We start from the raw sequence: 6914 nt of genomic DNA on the forward strand, positions 1-6914 counted from the left end.
AGACAAAGAGGTGGTTAAAAAGAGTTTTAAGGGGTAAAGTAGAAAGAAGGGGCAATAAGAGTTAAAAATTATTAGTATTCTTCTTTGAATGAAGATTTATCTCTAGTCTGTAGGGGTGTTGGCCCCTACAGTATTGACTGAATAAAGTTTGTGCAATCAGTATTGTGTACAGGGCTCAGGTATTGTTGTATACAATCAAGGAACCATGTCAAAAGTTGATAATAATCCATATAATTGTTTCCAATTCTTGGGGTTTATATTATTCAGATTTATCTATCTAATGAACCTTTTCTTTTTGCAATTAGTAAGAAATGATAGATACTTGTGGAGTATGACATACTGGAATTTCACTGTGGATTGTAGAATCTATACACATCCACACATGCATATATAGACATATTGCAGCATTGCTGAGCTAAATTTTTAAGTGCCAGAACTGTTGGTATGGCAAGTATTGTGTGGTTGGACCCACTCAAATAAAGTTTAGCCTTTGTCTATATTAGAAGTCAGGAAAACTATTGTAAGATATTATTGTCGTGTTATAATATGGTCATATTTGGGGAGTGATGACAAATGCTGTTTCTACAGAGCAGTCAACAAGAGATGCCAAAGTGGTGCTCCAATGAGCTCCAGCAGCATTGCACTTCTGACACACTTTGTATGTATGTGTTTTCCCTCATCTCTTTTCCAAGTGTTGTCACTCTTGCCTAGGTACCTCACATGTTGTTTTTATTGGTGTGCATGTTAATGAAGAATGCTGATGTAATACTTTTCCCTGTGCTACTTCTTGTTGTCTTGTTTTACTGTCATAGTTTATACATGCATTGCTTTATTTTTATTTTTTATTTGTTTATTTTTTGTAATGTTATCCAGTCGTAGAAGATCTTTATTCATTTGTGGTTAGGATTTTTTTTCCAAGTTGCTATTGGTAAAACTATTGAAATAATCTTCAGAGTTGTCCAAGTCTTGTTCAAGGTTGGTAGTCCTCAGCTTTAGTATTAAATCAGTTTTGAAACTGTATACAGTTATCGAGTTTGACATATTTGGTGTGAATGCTCAGCTGTGTTTGGATTGAATGCCACTTAAAATGCCACAGTAAAGTTGTAACCTCTGTAGGAGTAGGTTATATCTGTCCTCAAATGTTTTTGTACTCTTGCATCATCAGCCAGTGTACTTCTTTTATTTTTATATGTAATTTGTGCTTAGTTCACATAAATTTACACTTTAGCTGCTACTTATATTTAGTTTGACAGACTTGAAACAGCAGATTATGTGAATTATATTTTGAAAGGATCTAACTAATCTATGTCAAATATCTTTTCAAGTAAACAAGTTTGATTTGTTTAAATCTGATTTTCTTATTCGTTGCAATCCCATGAACCACGACATATCCCCAGTTTGCATCATCAGGCATAAAGCCCGAAAAGTGAATACAACAGTGTAGGATAGCTGAATTACAAAATATTGTGACACTTAAGGTTATGACATGATATGGGAATTAGGGTTAGTATTAAGACTATCCAGTACCACAGTCTTGTGCATTCAGTATTTAACTGTACTAACCCAACTCAGCAGTGTTTCATACATGTATGTGTATATACACATGTGTGTGAAATGACTGACTTACGGAACAATAGTGGGATTAGAGATACCTGCTTGGACGGGAATAGATGCTCTAATACTTGGTAAGAGAATGTAATACAACTAAGAGAAATGACATCTTATAAGCAACATTGGGTTCATCTTTTCGGTAACTTGGGAAGTGTGCTCTGGTGCTCCATTCCCAGGGTTGTGCACACTCTTAATGATTTATCTGGTTGCAGTCTTGACTGAACATATAAATCCCTCACATTGGTTTATACTTCTTTTTCTTTCTATTTGATCTGTTTCAATTCTTGTAATCTTCATGGACCTTGGTTCAATACTTGGGTTTCATCCCAGTTGGGTAGGTGGCCACTGTTGTCCAAGTGTACCGCTATGTATACTCTACATCCCTTCTGTGCTCTTCTAGTCTTCTTTCAAATCTTCTGCCTATTTCACAAATATATGATTACCATACCCACACCATGGAATAGCATATACCACACTGGGTTCACATATTTCCCATGTCTCTCTCTTTGCCTATCATCATGTATTGTTGGATGTAGTGCTGTGTTGAAGAAGCTTTTTCTGTCAATCCATATGATAATTCTGCTGCAATCATCAAATGCCCGTACACCCATCCCATTTTCTCTAGAACATTACCCACCATCCCACTTTTGGCCTCTTCTCCTCAAAGGGGAAACAGATAATGGCTGATAATTTCTTATAGTTCATCATTACGTCACAAATTAACAAAGCAGGAATGTTGTTTCTAAAATCTAATTGGTATTTTGCATTCTCATTTCCTTTAAGATAAAATCTTAGATACATGTTCTAGGCAGTATACAAGTAACACCAAGGCCACATAGACCTTTAGTAGATTTCTATGAAGTTACAGACTACTCTCCTCAGGGCTTTCCATGTGTTTGGATAAAGCTTTGTAATCTATTTTTATGTATATATTTCAGAAGTTCCAATGTATTCATATTGTATCAGAAGATAAGCATGTTAGATTTCTCTTCAGTGTATGTTGATCACTACAGCATATGTAGTCATCTGATAGTTATGAATGAATTCATGTAAAAGATTTGAATGATGGAGAACTCTAAATTTATCTCAAACTTCTCTGTCACCTTTCATTGAGTAGTATGATGAGTTTGTTATTAAATTGAAAAAAGATACTGTATCTAGTTTTCAAAGTATCAAAAGTTACATCATGAATAACCAATTCCTTTGTTATTTAGTCTTTTCTTTAACTGCGGCTGTCACATCACATGTGATGTGATCACGTGTACAGGGACACTGTTTATGTAGTATTTTTTATTGACCAAATGTTTACTTTATTTGTTGCAGAAAGTCTTATTCCACTCACATGTTTATGAAAAAAAAAAAAAAAAAAAAATTCTACTAGGCCTCTATTCTTGTTACAGGATTTGTGAATCTCTCCCAGAATTGGTAGGACAACTAGTGCTCAGTAGTGCATATCCCCTGTAGTTTTTATATGAATTTCCATCCTGTATCTGACCATGATTTCAGGGAAATGTGTACCTAGTTCGTACATATTGCAATATTGCATAGTAAATACCTTTTGCAGAATTCTTAAGTATCATAATGCATCTTGGAGTTTTTAGCTGCATCAGTCACCACCAAATTAGGGGTATGTGCATTGCAAGAGACAGTGCATAGGGATTCATGATCAAATGCTGAGCAGATGTTATGTTCTAGTTCTACATTTCTTCAATATTTACGTTCAGCTTAGGTGTTTTCAAACTAAATTTATGGTATAGACATCGGTGGCAATGGATGGACTTTAAGTCATAGGTGGCTGCATAGTTTGCCAATGCTTCAGGCTGACCTCTCTCACAACACATTATTTTTGTTATGGTTTATTGATTTCCTTGAATGACTTCATGTAATAAGGTGCATAGTATGATATATACTTGTGTCAATATATTTCCTGTATTCACCTTCACTTGAAGAAAGAGAATAAAGGGGTTATATTAAAAACAAAGAGACAATGGAGGATATAAGTCAGGCTTTTTTACTTTGTAGACGATTAGAGAATTGATCATGCTAAAGAAGAAAGTGATAGCTTCACCTCATATTGTGAGAGAACTAAAAATGTATTAAATTAGAAAATGATGAGATGAGAGTAGAGGTGGCCTTAAAAAATATTTTCAAACCCAATTTTTTTCTTCTCATTGTCAAGAGAATCTCATTGGAACAAATCTTGTTTATTCTATATCTGGTGTCATACGTTGAGATAGAATTCAGTTTCCCTTTCAAAAACTGATAAAGCTGAGAAATATCTCTATTCTTGAATGCTTCCTCTGAATTATTCCTGTAAATTTGTCTTCCATATTGTTGAAGGTTTTCCATCTATTTCAACTACTACCTTTCACTGCCTTTACTACCTCCTTTATTTTTTAGATCCCTCCAAAGTATTGAAATATTTTATATTTGAATGCTCTTTTTGCAGTCTGAAGCTTGGATAGTGTACCCATCCATTTCTCTCTTGCATCTTGTAGAATCTCAGAAAAAAAAATTGAAAACAAAATGTCATGTAGATCAAAAACACTAGTTGTCATATGGATATATTTTTTTTAATGCCAACTACATGTCACAGAAACATCTTTCATTAGGTGGGAATTATCTATCTCCTATTTCATAGATTGGCTTTATCTACCAGTTTTTATATTCTTTATAAGTGGAGCTTTCCTCTTATGTATTAAGCTTTTGAAAATGTTTGTGATAAGTTTAGTGTGTAGCAAGTTCAACTTCATGTGTCTTCATATCTCTCCATTTGTTTGATCAGCAACCTGCCTGTAACTTAGCTCCTTCAGGTTGTAATTTCACTCGTGCTTTACTGAACTTCTTTCTTTGTATCTATAAAAGATAGCCTAATATCATTACTCTTAATAGGTAATATGTATAAGGAGTGGAGATATTTCTATGAAAGACTATAATGAATGTGAAAATAGAGTATGAAGCATTATGGAACTGGTTTCAGAGATTATAAATGAAAATAGAAATGGCAGATTACTTTCCTCACCCATCATTTGAACTATAGATATCAAAGAAAATGTACAAATGTCTGTTTAGTATCTTTTTAGTTCTGTCATCTACAGATTTTTTTTTTCAGCCATCATACTTGTGTGTTTTCTCCGTTAATGTTCCTTGTCCCTTGATAATATCTTTACCATATCTATGATCATACTTTTCTTCTCCAAACACCACATGACATTCGAACTCCAGTTTTACAGTCTTCCTCTTCTCATCCATTCTACATTAGAATTTAAGAGCATAAGAATGAAGGAGACTGCAAGAGACCATAAGGCCTACACTAGGCAGTTCCATGTTCATTACTACCTATCATCCCCATCCATAAAACTGTCTAACTTTTTCTTAAAACAACCAATAGTTTCAGTGCTTACTACATTGTTAATAAGTCTATTCCATTCATTGACCACAAATGGTAAACCAGTTCTTTCCTGTTTCCGTCTTGAATCTAAATTTGTCCAATTTAAATCCATTACTGGGAGTACTGCCCTGCTGTCTTAATATGATTATCTTGTTTGCATCCCCCTTGTTAAAGCCCTTAATCCACTTGAACACCTCTATTAGATCACCCTGCACTCTGTGTCTTTCCAGCATATTTGAATTTAGCATCCAGCATCTTTAAATCATAGAGTTTTCTTAAAAGTCTGCCATTTGTCATTTTCATAAATCCAAACCACCATAGCAGTACCTTGTTATTTATTATCATTATTATTGCTTTTATATATACTGTATATATATATATATATATATATATATATATATATATATATATATATATATATATATATATATATGTGTATATATATATATAAATAAGAGGGAGGGAAGGGGGTGGATGGGAGTGGAGTATGTGGGGATGGCATGGGTGGGAGTGGCTTTTATGCCTTTGTTTTTTGGGTACCTCCCTTGTAAGGGGGAAAAGCCCTTAGTATATGGTATGTTATTTTATATATATATATATATATATATATATATATATATATATATATATATATATATATATATATATATATATATATATTATATATATATATATATTGTGTATTTCTCAAGCTTAGGCTGTCTTTCAATGTACTGTCTCCGGTCTTATTTTATTTTATTTTATTTTTTTTTTTTTGTACAAAAATGTGCCTACCAATCTGTTCAGTAACCTCCCTCTTTAGCTGTTATTTGTTGCACCACTAGCCCACTCATCTGCATCCCTTTAGTTTTACTTTTCCTCACAATGGATCCTGTGTACCTGAATTTTTTCTTGTGTTTTTACTTTTATTTTTATTTTAGTTTCTAATCAAAAGGAGCTAAGATGAGAAAGAAACAAATGGGTGGTGGACGGGGGTGGGTGCATGCCATGGTTGGCTACCTCCCTTATAAGAGGGAAGGCCCATTGGTATTAAGATAAATAGTTTCTAATTTTCATTAAGTTTCCTTTTGCTGATTTTTTTTTTTCCTCTCCCAAAGATCTCCCAGGTGGTCACTAGTTCATACATCAGTACAATATTGACTACATTGTACACAATCATGCATGCCAACAACACAATATACACTCTATAAAGGATTTGTAGGAAAACCCCGTTCCAGCCTATACATTCCCAAAGAACAGCAGAACAGATGGGTCTAAAATGCAAGGAACAGAAGACAAATGATAAAGCTGTGTAGAAATGGCAATTGTGCACAAGTACAAGAGCTGGTTGGATCACTAAATGTAAAGAAAGTGGACAACATTGTAATAAAACCTTCAGTCCTGTACAGAAGTGGGCTGTGGACACTGACAAAACAGAAAAGACTGGAAATATTTGAAAACATCATCTTCAGAAGAATCCATAGTCCAGTTTATGACAAAGAAGATTTAGATAAATTACAGCAATAGTCTAAAAAGTGGCTAATGAAATTTAACACAAGTAAATGCAAGGTAATGCACATAGGTTAAAATAACAGTAAGTACGATTACAAGTTATTTGAAAATTCGTTTACAAATGTGGATAGTGAAAAGGATCTCGGTGTAACTATCAATAACGATCTCAAATCATCTAAACAGTGTATTTTAGCCTCTGAGACGGCAAATAAAATTCTAGGACTGATTGCGCGATATTTTGACTTCAAAAGTTCATCTCTCATTAACAAACTAGTTCGTCCACACTTGGAATATGATATTTCCGCATGGTCACCAAATCTCAATAAAGACATTAACAGATTAGAAATAGTTCAACGGCGAGCAACAAAACTGTTTCCAAATATCAAAAATATATCATACCAAAATCGACTACAATATATGA

This window comes from Oratosquilla oratoria, chromosome 8 (assembly GCF_046742065.1).
Source record: "Oratosquilla oratoria isolate Oo_2021 chromosome 8, ASM4674206v1, whole genome shotgun sequence".
Classification (NCBI taxonomy): Eukaryota; Metazoa; Arthropoda; class Malacostraca; order Stomatopoda; family Squillidae; genus Oratosquilla; species Oratosquilla oratoria.